The following is a 24,690-nucleotide window of genomic DNA, read 5'->3' on the forward strand; positions in this document are numbered from 1 at the left end:
GGAAGTAATATAATTCAAATTCAATTTTAGATAAACGTTTGCGTGTGTCCCTTATAATGTGACGAAGAAGTGCCAATTTGAATTTATGCAAAATTTTTGAAACGTGAACGGAAGCTTTAAGGCTACATTTCACATGTATAAATTTGGGAATGAAATTTTGATGTTTGCATTTAAGTAGAAACTGTAGATGATTCAAGAATTTCGTACACTTAAGGCGTAACTTACAAAATCGGTTCCTGTCAGTGGACATATTGTGAAAAGGGCACAAGCAAGAAACAAGTGAACAAAAGAAATGTAATTCCGAAAGTCCAAACAAGTAATTACTTATAACATGAAAAAAAACACCAATAAATAATGAAGACAATTTTTCATCAACAAATGACAAAAACATTCCAAAAGGAGAGAAACATCCAATACTGAAAACCAATAGCCACGTGGAAAGAAGCAACGAAAGTCAAAATCGTGCACGTGGTAAACCGAAAAAATATAGAATTACCTCGAAAATGCCGGTTGATAGCATAAACCAAATCCGAAAAAATGATGGCCACGTGGAAAGAAGTAAATAAAATGGTGCACGTGGTAAAACAATAAACAGTAAAATATTCTCGAAAATGCCGGTTGATAGCACAAACTAGACTAGAAGAGAAACACGCTAATGTGACAATCAAAATCGTAAAAAACAACCTTATATTTAGCGTAGGTATAATGAAACACTCAATCGATTTCGAGGGCAGCTAAAGGTCCCTCCTCATCAGGAGAAAGAAATACATAGAAAGAAGAAAATAGGAATCACAGAAACACGTGGTGCTTATCAGCACTGCACGTGGTTATAACTAGATTTTTAATCAGAGTTACACTGGCCGCCTACTTTTACTGAGCCAGGCTGTCTGATCGAGCATAAAGAAATATTAGCGAAGGTAAAATAGGGAGCGAGGCGCAAATGCACATTACGCTCAAAATCTGAACTTCAAATAATGGAAAGCAACCACTGAACGGATTTTTATACCCTCTGGTAGTACCAAGTGCGAGGAGGTAACGCCATCTATCGGCAAAAATAATTGAATTAAGACAGTAGAATTTTAAAGGCATTAGGAAGGACTGGATTGGACTTCAAATCATTAACTAAACTTTCTAAATCTTTGTGAATGTGAAAAGCCTCAAGAAAATCCAATTCGCCTATGAAAGAAGCCTTTTTTTTTTTTTTTTTTTTTTTTTTTTTTTTTTTTTTGGGATGATTTTTGCAGACCCAAAATCAAAATTATGGTTAAAAGTCCAGCTATGATACGCTATTGAAGACTTGTTAATTTCCCCTTTTTTGACATAAGATTCATGTTCCTTGATACGAAACTTCAACGCTCTTTTTGTTTGCCCAATATATCTTAAACCACACTGACATGATATACTATAAATTCCCCAAGAATTCAAGACAGACACGCAATCTTTTAGAATCGAAGGGTGAATTTTATTAATAGGGGAGAAACCGACTTGAAAATTGAATTTCTGGAGAATCCGTGCAATTTTATAGCTAACAGAAGGATAAAATGGAAGCACGACAAGGTCATTGATATTATTTCTAACAGTGGAATGTCTTCTTTGATGGGAATCTGAAAATTTTTTGACAGCTTTATCAATAATCACGGGAGAAAATCCACGGTCAATCGCAACTGCTCTCAAATAATTAAGTTCATTGGTAAGCAAAGATTCAGAGGAACAAACTTTTAGCGCGCGGAAAACGTAATAGTAAAAAGAAGCCATTTTTTGCTTAACAGGGTGGCATGACTTGGCATGGGGTGGTAAACAAACTGCAAAGGGTTTACGGTACACAGTGGTGCTAAAATCGGTTTCATTGCGGATTATAAGAATATCGAGGAAGGGGAAGGAATTGTTGAATTCAATTTCAAGAGTGAATTGGATGGCTGGATCAATTGAATTCATAATAGATAGAATCTCGGATAAATCATCTTTATAACCGTCAAAAAGTGCGAAAGTGTCGTCAACATACCGAATCCAAAGACGAAAAGATAATTTATCAAATAATTTCATCTCAAAATAGTGCATATAAATGTCAGCAAGTACCGGACTGAGAGGATTACCCATAGCCAATCCTTCAACTTGACGAAAATATGCATTTTGGAAAACAAAGTGGGTTTGACTTAGAGAAACTTTAGTAAGCGAAACCAACTCATTAATTTCAGTATATGTGAAGTGAAATTCCCGAAGCCTAGTTTCAAGACAATTTAGTGCTCCTTCGACCGGAACATTAGTAAACAATGATTTGACATCAAATGAAACCATAATGGAACGAAGTGGGGAAATATTTTTAAGTTTATCAATGACTTCAACAAAATTTTTTACAGTGTGAATATTGTTATCAAGTAGAGCAGAAAATCTGGAAACTAAATATTTGGCCAAAGGATATGAAGCAGTACCTATGTTGGAAACAATTGGTGGAAAAGAAATACCGGTTTTGTGGACTTTTGGAAGAGCATAAAGTCTAGCGCAATTAGTAATAGGCGGAATAAGTGATTTCTTCAACTGAGTTGGCAGAATGTGGGAAGATTTAATAGCACTTTTTACTTTCATGAGGTCCGAAGTTGAAGGATCTTTAGGGATCGAGCAGTATGGGCCTTCATTTATCAATTTAGAGACTCCAGTAATATATGTGTGTTTGTCCATAACAACGATCTGTCCGCCCTTATCAGCTTTAGAGATAATGATATTAGTATCAGAATGAATTTCACGTAAGATCTCATTTTCCTTTTTGCTAAGATTAGAACCCAAAGATTTATTGTTAAAATTAACGTTATGAGTAATTAGGTGGCGGATTGTATCCTTCTGCGTTTCCGAAATTTTGGAGAATTTAAAGGCTTTCTCTATAGGGGCGATGATTTGAGGAATTGAAGGTTTAGATGTCTTTGAAAAGTTGAAATTATATTTTAATACTTTTAACTGATCCTCCGAAAGATTCCTATTGGAGATATTAACGATGGAGTTAACGTTTACAGTGGGAAGATCAGCTAGATAATTGGGACTATCCGACTGGTGTGTGAGTTTTTGGAATTTAGAAATGAGCACATTTTTATGCCGTTGACAAACGGTATCGGTTCTAGACCAGGATGTATGTTCAAATGAGGAAAACTTTTCAGTGGAATTAGCAATTTTTAAATGGAAGTAATATAATTCAAATTCAATTTTAGATAAACGTTTGCGTGTGTCCCTTATAATGTGACGAAGAAGTGCCAATTTGAATTTATGCAAAATTTTTGAAACGTGAACGGAAGCTTTAAGGCTACATTTCACATGTATAAATTTGGGAATGAAATTTTGATGTTTGCATTTAAGTAGAAACTGTAGATGATTCAAGAATTTCGTACACTTAAGGCGTAACTTACAAAATCGGTTCCTGTCAGTGGACATATTGTGAAAAGGGCACAAGCAAGAAACAAGTGAACAAAAGAAATGTAATTCCGAAAGTCCAAACAAGTAATTACTTATAACATGAAAAAAAACACCAATAAATAATGAAGACAATTTTTCATCAACAAATGACAAAAACATTCCAAAAGGAGAGAAACATCCAATACTGAAAACCAATAGCCACGTGGAAAGAAGCAACGAAAGTCAAAATCGTGCACGTGGTAAACCGAAAAAATATAGAATTACCTCGAAAATGCCGGTTGATAGCATAAACCAAATCCGAAAAAATGATGGCCACGTGGAAAGAAGTAAATAAAATGGTGCACGTGGTAAAACAATAAACAGTAAAATATTCTCGAAAATGCCGGTTGATAGCACAAACTAGACTAGAAGAGAAACACGCTAATGTGACAATCAAAATCGTAAAAAACAACCTTATATTTAGCGTAGGTATAATGAAACACTCAATCGATTTCGAGGGCAGCTAAAGGTCCCTCCTCATCAGGAGAAAGAAATACATAGAAAGAAGAAAATAGGAATCACAGAAACACGTGGTGCTTATCAGCACTGCACGTGGTTATAACTAGATTTTTAATCAGAGTTACACTGGCCGCCTACTTTTACTGAGCCAGGCTGTCTGATCGAGCATAAAGAAATATTAGCGAAGGTAAAATAGGGAGCGAGGCGCAAATGCACATTACGCTCAAAATCTGAACTTCAAATAATGGAAAGCAACCACTGAACGGATTTTTATACCCTCTGGTAGTACCAAGTGCGAGGAGGTAACGCCATCTATCGGCAAAAATAATTGAATTAAGACAGTAGAATTTTAAAGGCATTAGGAAGGACTGGATTGGACTTCAAATCATTAACTAAACTTTCTAAATCTTTGTGAATGTGAAAAGCCTCAAGAAAATCCAATTCGCCTATGAAAGAAGCCTTTTTTTTTTTTTTTTTTTTTTTTTGGGATGATTTTTGCAGACCCAAAATCAAAATTATGGTTAAAAGTCCAGCTATGATACGCTATTAAAGACTTGTTAATTTCCCCTTTTTTGACATAAGATTCATGTTCCTTGATACGAAACTTCAACGCTCTTTTTGTTTGGCCAATATATCTTAAACCACACTGACATGATATACTATAAATTCCCCAAGAATTCAAGACAGACACGCAATCTTTTAGAATCGAAGGGTGAATTTTATTAATAGGGGAGAAACCGACTTGAAAATTGAATTTCTGGAGAATCCGTGCAATTTTATAGCTAACAGAAGGATAAAATGGAAGCACGACAAGGTCATTGATATTATTTCTAACAGTGGAATGTCTTCTTTGATGGGAATCTGAAAATTTTTTGACAGCTTTATCAATAATCACGGGAGAAAATCCACGGTCAATCGCAACTGCTCTCAAATAATTAAGTTCATTGGTAAGCAAAGATTCAGAGGAACAAACTTTTAGCGCGCGGAAAACGTAATAGTAAAAAGAAGCCATTTTTTGCTTAACAGGGTGGCATGACTTGGCATGGGGTGGTAAACAAACTGCAAAGGGTTTACGGTACACAGTGGTGCTAAAATCGGTTTCATTGCGGATTATAAGAATATCGAGGAAGGGGAAGGAATTGTTGAATTCAATTTCAAGAGTGAATTGGATGGCTGGATCAATTGAATTCATAATAGATAGAATCTCGGATAAATCATCTTTATAACCGTCAAAAAGTGCGAAAGTGTCGTCAACATACCGAATCCAAAGACGAAAAGATAATTTATCAAATAATTTCATCTCAAAATAGTGCATATAAATGTCAGCAAGTACCGGACTGAGAGGATTACCCATAGCCAATCCTTCAACTTGACGAAAATATGCATTTTGGAAAACAAAGTGGGTTTGACTTAGAGAAACTTTAGTAAGCGAAACCAACTCATTAATTTCAGTATATGTGAAGTGAAATTCCCGAAGCCCAGTTTCAAGACAATTTAGTGCTCCTTCGACCGGAACATTAGTAAACAATGATTTGACATCAAATGAAACCATAATGGAACGAAGTGGGGAAATATTTTTAAGTTTATCAATGACTTCAACAAAATTTTTTACAGTGTGAATATTGTTATCAAGTAGAGCAGAAAATCTGGAAACTAAATATTTGGCCAAAGGATATGAAGCAGTACCTATGTTGGAAACAATTGGTGGAAAAGAAATACCGGTTTTGTGGACTTTTGGAAGAGCATAAAGTCTAGCGCAATTAGTAATAGGCGGAATAAGTGATTTCTTCAACTGAGTTGGCAGAATGTGGGAAGATTTAATAGCACTTTTTACTTTCATGAGGTCCGAAGTTGAAGGATCTTTAGGGATCGAGCAGTATGGGCCTTCATTTATCAATTTAGAGACTCCAGTAATATATGTGTGTTTGTCCATAACAACGATCTGTCCGCCCTTATCAGCTTTAGAGATAATGATATTAGTATCAGAATGAATTTCACGTAAGATCTCATTTTCCTTTTTGCTAAGATTAGAACCCAAAGATTTATTGTTAAAATTAACGTTATGAGTAATTAGGTGGCGGATTGTATCCTTCTGCGTTTCCGAAATTTTGGAGAATTTAAAGGCTTTCTCTATAGGGGCGATGATTTGAGGAATTGAAGGTTTAGATGTCTTTGAAAAGTTGAAATTATATTTTAATACTTTTAACTGATCCTCCGAAAGATTCCTATTGGAGATATTAACGATGGAGTTAACGTTTACAGTGGGAAGATCAGCTAGATAATTGGGACTATCCGACTGGTGTGTGAGTTTTTGGAATTTAGAAATGAGCACATTTTTATGCCGTTGACAAACGGTATCGGTTCTAGACCAGGATGTATGTTCAAATGAGGAAAACTTTTCAGTGGAATTAGCAATTTTTAAATGGAAGTAATATAATTCAAATTCAATTTTAGATAAACGTTTGCGTGTGTCCCTTATAATGTGACGAAGAAGTGCCAATTTGAATTTATGCAAAATTTTTGAAACGTGAACGGAAGCTTTAAGGCTACATTTCACATGTATAAATTTGGGAATGAAATTTTGATGTTTGCATTTAAGTAGAAACTGTAGATGATTCAAGAATTTCGTACGCTTAAGGCGTAACTTACAAAATCGGTTCCTGTCAGTGGACATATTGTGAAAAGGGCACAAGCAAGAAACAAGTGAACAAAAGAAATGTAATTCCGAAATTCCAAACAAGTAATTACTTATAACATGAAAAAAACACCAATAAATAATGAAGACAATTTTTCATCAACAAATGACAAAAACATTCCAAAAGGAGAGAAACATCCAATACTGAAAACCAATAGCCACGTGGAAAGAAGCAACGAAAGTCAAAATCGTGCACGTGGTAAACCGAAAAAATATAGAATTACCTCGAAAATGCCGGTTGATAGCATAAACCAAATCCGAGAAAATGACGGCCACGTGGAAAGAAGTAAATAAAATGGTGCACGTGGTAAAACAATAAACAGTAAAATATTCTCGAAAATGCCGGTTGATAGCACAAACTAGACTAGAAGAGAAACACGCTAATGTGACAATCAAAATCGTAAAAAACAACCTTATATTTAGCGTAGGTATAATGAAACACTCAATCGATTTCGAGGGCAGCTAAAGGTCCCTCCTCATCAGGAGAAAGAAATACATAGAAAGAAGAAAATAGGAATCACAGAAACACGTGGTGCTTATCAGCACTGCACGTGGTTATAACTAGATTTTTAATCAGAGTTACACTGGCCGCCTACTTTTACTGAGCCAGGCTGTCTGATCGAGCATAAAGAAATATTAGCGAAGGTAAAATAGGGAGCGAGGCGCAAATGCACATTACGCTCAAAATCTGAACTTCAAATAATGGAAAGCAACCACTGAACGGATTTTTATACCCTCTGGTAGTACCAAGTGCGAGGAGGTAACGCCATCTATCGGCAAAAATAATTGAATTAAGACAGTAGAATTTTAAAGGCATTAGGAAGGACTGGATTGGACTTCAAATCATTAACTAAACTTTCTAAATCTTTGTGAATGTGAAAAGCCTCAAGAAAATCCAATTCGCCTATGGAAGAAGCCTTTTTTTTTTTTTTTTTTTTTTTTTTTGGGATGATTTTTGCAGACCCAAAATCAAAATTATGGTTAAAAGTCCAGCTATGATACGCTATTGAAGACTTGTTAATTTTCCCTTTTTTGACATAAGATTCATGTTCCTTGATACGAAACTTCAACGCTCTTTTTGTTAGGCCAATATATCTTAAACCACACTGACATGATATACTATAAATTCCCCAAGAATTCAAGACAGACACGCAATCTTTTAGAATCGAAGGGTGAATTTTATTAATAGGGGAGAAACCGACTTGAAAATTGAATTTCTGGAGAATCCGTGCAATTTTATAGCTAACAGAAGGATAAAATGGAAGCACGACAAGGTCATTGATATTATTTCTAACAGTGGAATGTCTTCTTTGATGGGAATCTGAAAATTTTTTGACAGCTTTATCAATAATCACGGGAGAAAATCCACGGTCAATCGCAACTGCTCTCAAATAATTAAGTTCATTGGTAAGCAAAGATTCAGAGGAACACACTTTTAGCGCGCGGAAAACATAATAGTAAAAAGAAACCATTTTTCGCTTAACAGGGTGGCATGACTTGGCATGGGGTGGTAAACAAACTGCAAAGGGTTTACGGTACACAGTGGTGCTAAAATCGGTTTCATTGCGGATTATAAGAATATCTAGGAAGGGGAGGGAATTGTTGGATTCAATTTCAAGAGTGAATTGGATGGCTGGATCAATTGAATTCATAATAGATAGAATCTCGGATAAATCCTCTTTATAACCGTCAAAAAGTGCGAAAGTGTCGTCAACATACCGAATCCAAAGACGAAAAGATAATTTATCAAATAATTTCATCTCAAAATAGTGCATATAAATGTCAGCAAGTACCGGACTGAGAGGATTACCCATAGCCAATCCTTCAACTTGACGAAAATATGCATTTTGGAAAACAAAGTGGGTTTGACTTAGGGAAACTTTAGTAAGCGAAACCAACTCATTAATTTCAGTATATGTGAAGTGAAATTCCCGAAGCCTAGTTTCAAGACAATTTAGTGCTCCTTCGACCGGAACATTAGTAAACAATGATTTGACATCAAATGAAACCATAATGGAACGAAGTGGGGAAATATTTTTAAGTTTATCAATGACTTCAACAAAATTTTTTACAGTGTGAATATTGTTATCAAGTAGAGCAGAAAATCTGGAAACTAAATATTTGGCCAAAGGATATGAAGCAGTACCTATGTTGGAAACAATTGGTGGAAAAGAAATACCGGTTTTGTGGACTTTTGGAAGAGCATAAAGTCTAGCGCAATTAGTAATAGGCGGAATAAGTGATTTCTTCAACTGAGTTGGCAGAATGTGGGAAGATTTAATAGCACTTTTTACTTTCATGAGGTCCGAAGTTGAAGGATCTTTAGGGATCGAGCAGTATGGGCCTTCATTTATCAATTTAGAGACTCCAGTAATATATGTGTGTTTGTCCATAACAACGATCTGTCCGCCCTTATCAGCTTTAGAGATAATGATATTAGTATCAGAATGAATTTCACGTAAGATCTCATTTTCCTTTTTGCTAAGATTAGAACCCAAAGATTTATTGTTAAAATTAACGTTATGAGTAATTAGGTGGCGGATTGTATCCTTCTGCGTTTCCGAAATTTTGGAGAATTTAAAGGCTTTCTCTATAGGGGCGATGATTTGAGGAATTGAAGGTTTAGATGTCTTTGAAAATTTGAAATTATATTTTAATACTTTTAACTGATCCTCCGAAAGATTCCTATTGGAGATATTAACGATGGAGTTAACGTTTACAGTGGGAAGATCAGCTAGATAATTGGGACTATCCGACTGGTGTGTGAGTTTTTGGAATTTAGAAATGAGCACATTTTTATGCCGTTGACAAACGGTATCGGTTCTAGACCAGGATGTATGTTCAAATGAGGAAAACTTTTCAGTGGAATTAGCAATTTTTAAATGGAAGTAATATAATTCAAATTCAATTTTAGATAAACGTTTGCGTGTGTCCCTTATAATGTGACGAAGAAGTGCCAATTTGAATTTATGCAAAATTTTTGAAACGTGAACGGAAGCTTTAAGGCTACATTTCACATGTATAAATTTGGGAATGAAATTTTGATGTTTGCATTTAAGTAGAAACTGTAGATGATTCAAGAATTTCGTACACTTAAGGCGTAACTTACAAAATCGGTTCCTGTCAGTGGACATATTGTGAAAAGGGCACAAGCAAGAAACAAGTGAACAAAAGAAATGTAATTCCGAAAGTCCAAACAAGTAATTACTTATAACATGAAAAAAAACACCAATAAATAATGAAGACAATTTTTCATCAACAAATGACAAAAACATTCCAAAAGGAGAGAAACATCCAATACTGAAAACCAATAGCCACGTGGAAAGAAGCAACGAAAGTCAAAATCGTGCACGTGGTAAACCGAAAAAATATAGAATTACCTCGAAAATGCCGGTTGATAGCATAAACCAAATCCGAAAAAATGATGGCCACGTGGAAAGAAGTAAATAAAATGGTGCACGTGGTAAAACAATAAACAGTAAAATATTCTCGAAAATGCCGGTTGATAGCACAAACTAGACTAGAAGAGAAACACGCTAATGTGACAATCAAAATCGTAAAAAACAACCTTATATTTAGCGTAGGTATAATGAAACACTCAATCGATTTCGAGGGCAGCTAAAGGTCCCTCCTCATCAGGAGAAAGAAATACATAGAAAGAAGAAAATAGGAATCACAGAAACACGTGGTGCTTATCAGCACTGCACGTGGTTATAACTAGATTTTTAATCAGAGTTACACTGGCCGCCTACTTTTACTGAGCCAGGCTGTCTGATCGAGCATAAAGAAATATTAGCGAAGGTAAAATAGGGAGCGAGGCGCAAATGCACATTACGCTCAAAATCTGAACTTCAAATAATGGAAAGCAACCACTGAACGGATTTTTATACCCTCTGGTAGTACCAAGTGCGAGGAGGTAACGCCATCTATCGGCAAAAATAATTGAATTAAGACAGTAGAATTTTAAAGGCATTAGGAAGGACTGGATTGGACTTCAAATCATTAACTAAACTTTCTAAATCTTTGTGAATGTGAAAAGCCTCAAGAAAATCCAATTCGCCTATGGAAGAAGCCTTTTTTTTTTTTTTTTTTTTTTTTGGGATGATTTTTGCAGACCCAAAATCAAAATTATGGTTAAAAGTCCAGCTATGATACGCTATTGAAGACTTGTTAATTTTCCCTTTTTTGACATAAGATTCATGTTCCTTGATACGAAACTTCAACGCTCTTTTTGTTAGGCCAATATATCTTAAACCACACTGACATGATATACTATAAATTCCCCAAGAATTCAAGACAGACACGCAATCTTTTAGAATCGAAGGGTGAATTTTATTAATAGGGGAGAAACCGACTTGAAAATTGAATTTCTGGAGAATCCGTGCAATTTTATAGCTAACAGAAGGATAAAATGGAAGCACGACAAGGTCATTGATATTATTTCTAACAGTGGAATGTCTTCTTTGATGGGAATCTGAAAATTTTTTGACAGCTTTATCAATAATCACGGGAGAAAATCCACGGTCAATCGCAACTGCTCTCAAATAATTAAGTTCATTGGTAAGCAAAGATTCAGAGGAACACACTTTTAGCGCGCGGAAAACATAATAGTAAAAAGAAACCATTTTTTGCTTAACAGGGTGGCATGACTTGGCATGGGGTGGTAAACAAACTGCAAAGGGTTTACGGTACACAGTGGTGCTAAAATCGGTTTCATTGCGGATTATAAGAATATCTAGGAAGGGGAGGGAATTGTTGGATTCAATTTCAAGAGTGAATTGGATGGCTGGATCAATTGAATTCATAATAGATAGAATCTCGGATAAATCCTCTTTATAACCGTCAAAAAGTGCGAAAGTGTCGTCAACATACCGAATCCAAAGACGAAAAGATAATTTATCAAATAATTTCATCTCAAAATAGTGCATATAAATGTCAGCAAGTACCGGACTGAGAGGATTACCCATAGCCAATCCTTCAACTTGACGAAAATATGCATTTTGGAAAACAAAGTGGGTTTGACTTAGGGAAACTTTAGTAAGCGAAACCAACTCATTAATTTCAGTATATGTGAAGTGAAATTCCCGAAGCCTAGTTTCAAGACAATTTAGTGCTCCTTCGACCGGAACATTAGTAAACAATGATTTGACATCAAATGAAACCATAATGGAAAGAAGTGGGGAAATATTTTTAAGTTTATCAATGACTTCAACAGAATTTTTTACAGTATGAATATTGTTATCAAGTAGAGGAGAAAATCTGGAAACTAAATATTTGGCCAAAGGATATGAAGCAGTACCTATGTTGGAAACAATTGGTCGAAAAGGAATACCGGTTTTGTGGACTTTTGGAAGAGCATAAAGTCTAGCGCAATTAGTAATAGGCGGAATAAGTGATTTCTTCAACTGAGTTGGCAGAATGTGTTAAGATTTAGTAGCACTTTTTACTTTCATGAGGTCCGAAGTTGAAGGATCTTTAGGGATCGAGCAGTATGGGCCTTCATTTATCAATTTAGAGACTCCAGTAATATATGTGTGTTTGTCCATAACAACGATCTGTCCGCCCTTATCAGCTTTAGAGATAATGATATTAGTATCAGAATGAATTTCACGTAAGATCTCATTTTCCTTTTTGGTAAGATTAGAACCCAAAGATTTATTGTTAAATTTAACGTTATGAGTAATTAGGTGGCGGATTGTATCCTTCTGCGTTTCCGAAATTTTGGAGAATTTAAAGGCTTTCTCTATAGGGGCGATGATTTGAGGAATTGAAGGTTTAGATGTCTTTGAAAAGTTGAAATTATATTTTAATACTTTTAACTGATCCTCCGAAAGATTCCTATTGGAGATATTAACGATGGAGTTAACGTTTACAGTGGGAAGATCAGCTAGATAATTGGGACTATCCGACTGGTGTGTGAGTTTTTGGAATTTAGAAATGAGCACATTTTTATGCCGTTGACAAACGGTATCGGTTCTAGACCAGGATGTATGTTCAAATGAGGAAAAATTTTCAGTGGAATTAGCAATTTTTAAATGGAGGTAATATAATTCAAATTCAATTTTAGATAAACGTTTGCGTGTGTCCCTTATAATGTGACGAAGAAGTGCCAATTTGAATTTATGCAAAATTTTTGAAACGTGAACGGAAGCTTTAAGGCTACATTTCACATGTATAAATTTGGGAATGAAATTTTGATGTTTGCATTTAAGTAGAAACTGTAGATGATTCAAGAATTTCGTACGCTTAAGGCGTAACTTACAAAATCGGTTCCTGTCAGTGGACATATTGTGAAAAGGGCACAAGCAAGAAACAAGTGAACAAAAGAAATGTAATTCCAAAAGTCGAAACAAGTAATTACTTATAACATGAAAAAAAACACCAATAAATAATGAAGACAATTTTTCATCAACAAATGACAAAAACATTCCAAAAGGAGAGAAACATCCAATACTGAAAACCAATAGCCACGTGGAAAGAAGCAACGAAAGTCAAAATCGTGCACGTGGTAAACCGAAAAAATATAGAATTACCTCGAAAATGCCGGTTGATAGCATAAACCAAATCCGAAAAAATGATGGCCACGTGGAAAGAAGGAAATAAAATGGTGCACGTGGTAAAACAATAAACAGTAAAATATTCTCGAAAATGCCGGTTGATAGCACAAACTAGACTAGAAGAGAAACACGCTAATGTGACAATCAAAATCGTAAAAAACAACCTTATATTTAGCGTAGGTATAATGAAACACTCAATCGATTTCGAGGGCAGCTCAAGGTCCCTCCTCATCAGGAGAAAGAAATACATAGAAAGAAGAAAATAGGAATCACAGAAACACGTGGTGCTTATCAGCACTGCACGTGGTTATAACTAGATTTTTAATCAGAGTTACACTGGCCGCCTACTTTTACTGAGCCAGGCTGTCTGATCGAGCATAAAGAAATATTAGCGAAGTTAAAATAGGGAGCGAGGCGCAAATGCACATTACGCTCAAAATCTGAACTTCAAATAATGGAAAGCAACCACTGAACGGCTTTTTATACCCTCTGGTAGTACCAAGTGCGAGGAGGTAACGCCATCTATCGGCAAAAATAATTGAATTAAGACAGTAGAATTTTAAAGGCATTAGGAAGGACTGGATTGGACTTCAAATCATTAACTAAACTTTCTAAATCTTTGTGAATGTGAAAAGCCTCAAGAAAATCCAATTCGCCTATGGAAAAAGCCTTTTTTTTTTTTTTTTTTTTTTTTTTTTTTTTTTTTTTGGGATGATTTTTGCAGACCCAAAATCAAAATTATGGTTTAAAGTCCAGCTATGATACGCTATTGAAGACTTGTTAATTTTCCCTTTTTTGACATAAGATTCATGTTCCTTGATACGAAACTTCAACGCTCTTTTTGTTTGGCCAATATATCTTAAACCACACTGACATGATATACTATAAATTCCCCAAGAATTCAAGACAGACACGCAATCTTTTAGAATCGAAGGGTGAATTTTATTAATAGGGGAGAAACCGACTTGAAAATTGAATTTCTGGAGAATCCGTGCAATTTTATAGCTAACAGAAGGATAAAATGGAAGCACGACCAGGTCATTGATATTATTTCTAACAGTGGAATGTCTTCTTTGATGGGAATCTGAAAATTGTTTGACAGCTTTATCAATAATCACGGGAGAAAATCCACGGTCAATCGCAACTGCTCTCAAATAATTAAGTTCATTGGTAAGCAAAGATTCAGAGGAACAAACTTTTAGCGCGCGGAAAACATAATAGTAAAAAGAAGCCATTAACAGGGTGGCATGACTTGGCATGGGGTGGTAAACAAACTGCAAAGGGTTTACGGTACACAGTGGTGCTAAAATCGGTTTCATTGCGGATTATAAGAATATCGAGGAAGGGGAGGGAATTGTTGGATTCAATTTCAAGAGTGAATTGGATGGCTGGATCAATTGAATTCATAATAGATAGAATCTCGGATAAATCCTCTTTATAACCGTCAAAAAGTACGAAAGTGTCGTCAACATACCGAATCCAAAGACGAAAAGATAATTTATCAAATAATTTCATCTCAAAATAGTGCATATAAATGTCAGCAAGTACCGGACTGAGAGGATTACCCATAGCCAATCCTTCAACTTGACGAAAATATGCATTTTGGAAAACAAAGTGGGTTTGACTTAGAGAAACTTTAGTAAGCGAAACCAACTCATTAATTTCAGTATATGTGAAGTGAAATTCCCGAAGCCTAGTTTCAAGACAATTTAGTGCTTTTTCGACCGGAACATTAGTAAACAATGATTTGACATCAAATGAAACCATAATGGAACGAAGTGGGGAAATATTTTTAAGTTTATCAATGACTTCAACAGAATTTTTTACAGTGTGAATATTGTTAGCAAGTAGAGGAGAAAATCTGGAAACTAAATATTTGGCCAAAGGATATGAAGCAGTACCTATGTTGGAAACAATTGGTCGAAAAGGAATACCGGTTTTGTGGACTTTTGGAAGAGCATAAAGTCTAGCGCAATTAGTAATAGGCGGAATAAGTGATTTCTTCAACTGAGTTGGCAGAATGTGGGAAGATTTAATAGCACTTTTTACTTTCATGAGGTCCGAAGTTGAAGGATCTTTAGGGATCGAGCAGTATGGGCCTTCATTTATCAATTTAGAGACTCCAGTAATATATGTGTGTTTGTCCATAACAACGATCTGTCCGCCCTTATCAGCTTTAGAGATAATGATATTAGTATCAGAATGAATTTCACGTAAGATCTCATTTCCCTTTTTGCTAAGATTAGAACCCAAAGATTTATTGTTAAAATTAACGTTATGAGTAATTAGGTGGCGGATTGTATCCTTCTGCTTTTCCGAAATTTCGGAGAATTTAAAGGCTTTCTCTATAGGGGCGATGATTTGAGGAATTGAAGGTTTAGATGTCTTTGAAAAGTTGAAATTATATTTTAATACTTTTAACTGATCCTCCGAAAGATTCCTATTGGAGATATTAACGATGGAGTTAACGTTTACAGTGGGACGATCAGCTAGATAATTGGGACTATCCGACTGGTGTGTGAGTTTTTGGAATTTAGAAATGAGCACATTTTTATGCCGTTGACAAACGGTATCGGTTCTAGACCAGGATGTATGTTCAAATGAGGAAAAATTTTCAGTGGAATTAGCAATTTTTAAATGGAAGTAATATAATTCAAATTCAATTTTAGATAAACGTTTGCGTGTGTCCCTTATAATGTGACGAAGAAGTGCCAATTTGAATTTATGCAAAATTTTTGAAACGTGAACGGAAGCTTTAAGGCTACATTTCACATGTATAAATTTGGGAATGAAATTTTGATGTTTGCATTTAAGTAGAAACTGTAGATGATTCAAGAATTTCGTACGCTTAAGGCGTAACTTACAAAATCGGTTCCTGTCAGTGGACATATTGTGAAAAGGGCACAAGCAAGAAACAAGTGAACAAAAGAAATGTAATTCCGAAATTCCAAACAAGTAATTACTTATAACATGAAAAAAACACCAATAAATAATGAAGACAATTTTTCATCAACAAATGACAAAAACATTCCAAAAGGAGAGAAACATCCAATACTGAAAACCAATAGCCACGTGGAAAGAAGCAACGAAAGTCAAAATCGTGCACGTGGTAAACCGAAAAAATATAGAATTACCTCGAAAATGCCGGTTGATAGCATAAACCAAATCCGAGAAAATGACGGCCACGTGGAAAGAAGTAAATAAAATGGTGCACGTGGTAAAACAATAAACAGTAAAATATTCTCGAAAATGCCGGTTGATAGCACAAACTAGACTAGAAGAGAAACACGCTAATGTGACAATCAAAATCGTAAAAAACAACCTTATATTTAGCGTAGGTATAATGAAACACTCAATCGATTTCGAGGGCAGCTAAAGGTCCCTCCTCATCAGGAGAAAGAAATACATAGAAAGAAGAAAATAGGAATCACAGAAACACGTGGTGCTTATCAGCACTGCACGTGGTTATAACTAGATTTTTAATCAGAGTTACACTGGCCGCCTACTTTTACTAAAAATGGATACTATACAACAAAAATGTTATTATATTCAGATACACACCTTTTGAACACGTCTGAAATTCATTATTCTGCTCAACATAATTTGTCTGCATAAAATATTAAATATTATTAAAGAATCAAAAGCTAAGTCGAAGTAGAAACAGTCATCTCCAAGGATAAATAAGTCCTGAAGTCTTCTAAGTCCTGAGTCATCTCTTCTAAACCATTTTAATTGAAGTAAACAGACGTTCGCCTTATCGTAAAGTAAACACTTATTTTTCAAACAGCGGATGAAACGGGAAAGAGGGAATTGGTGGGGGAAGGCAGCGAACGAAATAACACTTTTTCGAGCTGGGGATGAAATGAGAAAGGAGGAAACGATACTAAGCCAATAAGACAAGATCTGGTATTTTACTTTATTATTTAATTAATCATCATAAACTTAAAAATTATTTTAATTTTTATTTGTTTTTACATTTTTATTAAATTTTACTTATAAGTATTTTATACTTCAGTTGCTAATTATTATGTTACTTTAATTATTCATTATTTTAATCACTATTTTTTATTATTTTAATTATTAAGTTTTTTAATAAGTAATTTTTGTTATTTTAATTATTAATTAATGTTATTATTGTAATATTTATTTCCTTTCTTTCTTTATTTTTTCCTATTTTCCTGACGGCCTTCCGTAGGCGCTTCTGACTTTAGAAACTAAGCCCTGACAGCAATAGAAAATTTAATAATGAATCATATCCAGTGCACCAAAAAATAATAGCCAAAATAAAGTGAATTATTTCTACTCAAAAATGCGACGCAAAACTCCCTATCGCAGCACTACCCAGTTCCCGCGGGGTAGAAAAGCTCACGTGATTCAATGCGATGCGACGTTTCAAGGCCCTTTTTAGGGCCGTAGACCGATAAAATAGGCTCTAGAACTACTAGAGATACCTTTATTGTAGCCTTAATAGGCTCAGGATACGGATACCGATGGATTTTACCGAAAGTAACGAGTAACGATACGATAGTAACGAGTACTGGTTCACCGAGTAACGAATACATACGGGTACACAATTTCTCGTTACTTCTACAGCACTACTGTTTATGTTACTTCTCGCCCTTCAGCGCATGCTCAAGAATAACCATCCAGGCGAAAACTAGTCGATTTGTCCCTGACGTCAAAAATTCGAAAAGTGGGGTAGGGTTGTGTATTTCCAAACCCTACCCCACTTTTCGAATTTTTGACGTCATGGACAAATCGACTAGTTTCGCCTGGATGGTAATTCTTGAGCATGCGCTGAAGGGCGAGAGGTAACATAAACAGAACTTCTGGCAAGCACTTGTGAACTATATGAAGTATATTGTCTGAAAGTGCATTCGTTTATGCAATGGCATAATTTTACTGTTTCTGTAATAAGAAAACTTCATTCAAATAAAATTTATTTTAATATTATTATTATCTGGTTATAGGATTATACGATATGCTGAATACTCTAGGTACTATCGTAATCTTCGCATAATCTTTCACATTGGAGTTTGCCTTATCATTGTAAAATATATTGTATTATAAAGATTAAATCAATCCAAATTACTGTTAGAGATGCGAATGTTCTAACTGAATTTTCTTTTTACAACTCATTATTTATTTCCGCTTGAAAACACATTCATATTTGACAAGTAATTATCTCCGCAGAAAATTTTTTGATTGTTTAAAAACTATATTTGTCAATAATGCAATAAAAATTCACTAATCTATTGCTTCATAGATCAATATGACAACGAATTCAAAATGTTTTAAAAATAGTTCTTTAATCTTTAGTTTGTAGTAGATGCAACTAATGTCACAGAGATAAAAATATTTCAATAAAAAAGTTGGGTTTTCATCCGTAGAGAACTCGTTGGCGCTTCGGGAAAGAACCCGTTGCATTTTTACTCGCCAAGCTCCGATGAGCCGAGCCGTAAACGTGATATTTTGTAAACGTGGTTTTTAGTGTATGTAAATTCAAGTTAGCAGACAATGGTAGTAAAAATTCGCAGATAATAAGTGTGTAGATGTAAAACTAACAGGTTAAACGTGATATACGAAAATAAATTTGTATTAAATTCAAGTTAGCACAGAAAACAGTGTATTAAGCATAACGGGAAATAGAAATTCATTTAAAAAAATAAAAATTAGTATTCTTATACTTACGTTTACATTATACTTATATGTATTTTATCTAGTTCATATAGAATACTAATATTTCTTTTACAAGTGTCATTTTTCATTATTACGTACTTGGCCTGTTGATTGATGTATTTCGGTAAGAGCTATGCCCATGTAATAAATTAATGAATGCATGACCTTTAATACATCCATTTTACATAGTTTTCAGATTTGGAAACCTCATGGTTCTGCGTGCTTACAACTGTTAATAATTAAGAACATAACGTGAACAGCATGTTACAAATTAGCATTCACCCCTCCCGCCATATTTTCTTCCTTTGATCCCGAACTGACGAGCCGAGAACCGGCATCTTTCGACGAAAACTTCTTTAATTATGCGAAAATATTTCTATATATTCGTTGTTAAAAAATTCGGAAAAAATAACAATAAATAAGAGAAGAATAATATAAATCTCCAAATGCGAACAACAACCTTTGCACAAGCGAATAGGATGAATTAGCTAGGTTACCAGGTTTGAACTATTATCGCTAAAGTTGGCGATTTTTACATTTACCGGGTTCTCTGCGGAAGTGCTTCCAAAAAGTTCTCCATGTTGATTCAGTAGAAAAATTATTTCAATTTCAGTGAGAAAACCACTTTGGTAAAATCCTAGTATACGGTGCAGCCTTGGCGCGATTTTGAAAATTATCACCAACACCAAAAATTATCCAAAGAACGTCTATACATAGTATATATATAGACGTATCTTGAATGACCCGTTGACTACTCATCGTATATGTCTCGTTTTTACTGCTCATGATAAAGTAGCCAAATCCCGTGTGCACCGGATACTAGGATTAAACCACCACTTTCAATGCTTATATAACAGAAAGATGTAACATAAGCATTTTAGAAGTTTTATGTAAAAAACGTAATAATTTACTTTCATTCCTTTTAAATCGGCATATTCGTTTCCAGTAGATAGCTAAAATTTTTGGCAAGTTAGAGACTTAACTTGAACACACAGTATTCTGTCACTTAAAATATCAATTAATTGTTCTTTTTCATTTAGAGATACATTGGAATTGAAAATACCAAAGGCAAAATGGGTCACAGATCCAACCTAATTCCTTATTTGGAAATTTTTCAAAAAATTTTCTGTCAGTTTTATCATATGTTGTTTTAAACAAGAAATCTGTATTATTTTCTTTAGCAAATTCTGAAGAACATGTTTCTGTCGTTTTTGTTCAATTCTCCTTGCCAAAGTATTAGCTTAACCCTTGATTTTGCCTTTTCTATATTTTCGCCTTTGAGTGAGTGGTGTGATTGCATTCTAATTGACTTAATTACTATGAATGGTCTTAGGGCATAAAATTTAACTATCTTGTAAAAATTCTATGTAATTGTATGCCAATTGAAAGAAACAATCAATCTGATAAGAAATGGCTGCGACATGTTTTGAAAATGAGGCGGAAAAGGTTGCCAGCAAAGATATTCCATTTGGCATCAGTTGTACCATTGTTGGCGACTTTATCGTTTGCGCTTGCAAAACGGAAAAGTACCGTTTCTAAATGTGTTTTTAATTTTGCAGGTTTCATGCTTTGCATATGCAAAGTTTTTACTGCATTTAACACACAATGGCTATTCATTTTCCATTAATAATGCAACATGTAAAACAGTATAAAATAAACTCTTCTTGATATTTACTCAATTTTTTTAGAAGCAGAAAGAGAACCAGTGGATTCATTTTTGTTTGCATTTTCATTAATAGTTTTTCTCTAAGTTTATTTGATGTTGGTACATCCATCCCGTTTCTCTTGTGAACATTGGGTATCTATTTTGGGCCATTTAACCATCAGGAACAAAACTGCAACTAAAACGAAATTGTTTTTATTATCCTTAGACACTACTGAATTTTCCAATACTTAGGAAATGTTAAGTGCTTACTTGACAACAAATTTGATTAGAAATAAGAAACATAGTTTATAAATGATGCGTATAACAATTACAAATTGCATGCAAGACACTACTAAGATAGTCGAAAAAAACTACATCTTAGCTGCGCGTATGCAATTGCTTTGAAATTTGATTCGAGCTGTTTGGAAATCATCAAGCATAACACACAAATCAAGTGGAAAGCAATAAAATCAAAATTAAAATATGGAAATGTTAAAAAACATCAAATTCTATATATCTTTTATTGTCAAATAAATTTCTTTGAATTTGGTGACCCCCACAAATTTGTTCATGACTCCCAGGTTTAAATTTTGTAAAAAAAACAATACAAGTTATCAATTGCATTTTGAAAAGAAAAAAAAAAATACAAGTTATCAATTGCATTTTGAAAAGAAAAAAAAAAAAAAAAAAAAAACATTGGCTGTCCAATGTGAAAAGTGAATTATGGTTTAATATGTTATGTCCATAGCTTGTGTATTTTGATTACCTAATTAAATACAGAATGATCAGTTCCTTCAAACTTCTGCTGGAATAACTGCTAGAAAATCTATCCGATTTCAGATGAACAGAAAGCAAGTGTTCTATTCTTATTCAACAATTAAAGTACTCTCGCATAATACTTACAAGGAACAAGTTCGGTTATTTAACTAAAGTGCAATCAATTTTATTCCTTATTTGCACGAATGACATATCACACAATGCTGTGTAGGCTGGTGACCTAGCGATGATGACTCAAAATGCATCTCTGCATTCAGGCATACACTCCTTACAAGAATATTACCATGCACTGGAGTCCTAGCTTCAGCAGGTACATTTTGTTGTGCTATGCAATCTCTGTGGGTCCTAAATTCTAAAAACTTTTTCACTTTTTTTTTTTAATTTCAAAAATTTTGCTACTTGATATTTCTGTGAATTCCAAAATTTTGCACACCTGCCATAACCACACTGGCTGTGGCCTCAGTTATCCAATGTTCTAGCAAGATCAAATATTGTAACGTTATTTTAGACCAGACCTTCTTAAACTGTAGATCGCAACCCCCATCTACAGCAGGGGTCGCCAAAATTTTTAGTAGTTTTGTTATTCCTTAAACTTAATATAATAATTTTCAATTACCCAATATGTTTACACAATGTATCTGAAAATAGATAAAGATAAGACAATACAGACAAAGAGAAAGACAAAAATGTTTCAATGCATTCTTTTTATAATATAAATGTTCATTTTACTTGCTTTGCACATGACGCTGTCATTTCATCTGTTACTTAATTAAAATTTTAACATTGTCTTAAAATGAGAAATTAAAGATAATGACCTAAAACTGCAATACTATCTTACAGTACAAATGAAAAAATTGACAGTTTCACTCGCGCGTTTCGGATTTTTGCAATGCTTATGGGGTCCCACAAAATTTTCGTAAATATTTTGGGGTCATGAAAAAAATCTGTGATAAAAAAGGGTCACGACTAAAAAAAAGTTTTAAGAAGCCCTGTTTTAGACCAGTTTCCTGACGGCAACCCATTTTTGGCCTGTTTTGTTTCTCAGCCGAATTATGTTTCTGTGGGAATTTTTCTATATTTTTACTGTTTCAGCTGAATGGAAAAACACGCTAAAATGTTTGAAATGACTATAAGGGGAAGAGGATCAAATACCTCACATTATTATCATCTCCATTTATCTCCTGTTTCGGTTGAGTTGAATTATGTTTTTTGGATACAATTTTTCCATATTACATATTTCAGTTAACAAAAAATCAACTTAAAATATTGAGGAAAAGCATGTACTAAAATGTTTCAAAATGAAAATGTGGGATAAATAAATATATGAATTAGTTTTTTCTAGGAGTTCTTAGAGATATATATGTATAAAGAAATTTAGAACCAACTTTTCACAAAGACTAAAAAACTGAAGTTCAAATGATCTTCATAAAATCCTATCTAAATGTAGAATAAGAGTACTTTAAAATGTAAAAATTAATACGTTGACTGCCGCGCACATTTTACGTGATTTGCCCATGATGCCAACTTGAAATTTTTATTATGCGATATATATTATGTTGAAATATTAGCTACAGAACATAATGTTATATATAATCGTGCTTAATGCATTTTTCATGCTGGGGATCACCAGCGACCTCCAAACATCTGTAAACCATTTTTGTGATTTATAATTTAAATTTTTACTATTTATTATTCTTCGAACCATTATAGTAACAATGGTACTATTTAAAAATTTATCAGTATCAATAGTTATTATAATTATGTATTTTACTATTGGTCGCGTTGCCGGTGGCACCCACGGCGCTGTAGCCAAGTCGAGTGCAGGTCACCGGTGACCCCCACGGCAGTCAACATGTTAAAATAAACTATCACAAGAAAAACCAAAAAAGTAGTATAAAAGAACAAGAAAGGTGAGGAATCCAACCAACTTTAACATAATATCGTCAAGAGGAAGTATATCGAATTTAATTACATTTCCCCTTTTAAAACAAAATCCTTGCTTCTCTGTATCCAGAATCAGCTGATGAACCATTTCAATATATTTTTTTATCTTAATAGTTCACCAAAAAATTCTAGTCCTCCTCAAAGCGAAGGAAAATCATTGAAAATATCTTCCGATTTAAAAATATTTTTCTAATCTAAAAAAAAAAAAAAAAAAAGAAAGAAAGAAAGAAAGAAAGAAAACCTGCCCTTAAAAATGTAGAAAAATTTAAAATCCTGCAGTGGAAAATCTTTGAAAGTTCAAAATAATCTTAACACAAAACGTTACTAGAACCTCTTATCAAACAGCAGTAGCAAAGGAAAATAAGGGGGGGGGAGAAAGTAAAATCATTAAAATATCTTTTAAAAAGATTTTACTAGTCTAAAAAGAATATTTGATATTCTACATTTACAGGATTTTATCAAGTTAATTTGAATTTCAATTTTTATTCTTTCTGAAAAATTGGTTCTAAATTTCTTTATTTGTATATTTACTGATCAATTTTTAGCAGCATAATGCAAGAAAATTTTTGGAAGGATTATAAATTTTCCTTTAAAAAAATATTTGTATATACATAGTCCAAACACATCTGTATACAGTGGAATACGTTTAACGTGAAAACGCTTAAGGCGAAATATTGGTTAACACGAAATAATGCAACGGTCCCGACAAACTACTATGTATTTTCATGCATTTTGTTTCTCTTACAACAAAAATTGTTTAACATGAAAAGGTATCCTTTCTGGAAATGAACAAAATACAGAAAACACTGGCATCGCAGGGGAGATTTAAGCGGAGTGTGAAATGAAAGATAGGTGGTTTCACGTTTCCTTAGAAAAGAGGCTAATTTGGCTTTGAAATACCCTCGAAATAGCCTGTGATACAAGCCAGTTTTGTTTATCTATGCTACTTTTGCCTTCCACCTCTACAAACATCTCATCTCTCATCAGTTAGCTTTGGAATTTGGTGACGAGTACATGGTAGTGTGAGTAAAAATTAGTGAGATTTGTGCATATGATGCATTGCATGGAATTCGGCGATTCTAAGGATGAATGAAAATTATTTTCATTACACACGATTCTCAAAAGTATCGTTCTTTGGCGCCAAAAGAAATGGAGAAGTAGGATATTGAAACTGAGCTGACACTTAATGAAATGTTTGAGAAAGTTTCTGTATTAATGAACTGTCTTGCTGTCTATCGGAAGAATTCGTTGCAGTAGTTTACGATAATGTGTGTACAGCCCCAATTATGGCAGACAAAGTTATTTTAGAGTTTGTTCAAAGGTAAAAAAATATCATTGATGCAGATTCTGATGACGAAAATAAATGAATAATGCAGTTCCTGTTCCCACATCATCTTAAATGAGGAACATCATAAAAAGTATGGACAATTATATAGACGCACATTCCAATGGTGAAATGAATAGCAAAATGTTCGACATTGAACAATTTGATGCTA

This window comes from Stegodyphus dumicola, chromosome 2 (genome assembly GCF_044657685.1).
Source record: "Stegodyphus dumicola isolate Sdum_Otavi_A_Nest chromosome 2, ASM4465768v1".
NCBI classification, from domain to species: Eukaryota; Metazoa; Arthropoda; class Arachnida; order Araneae; family Eresidae; genus Stegodyphus; species Stegodyphus dumicola.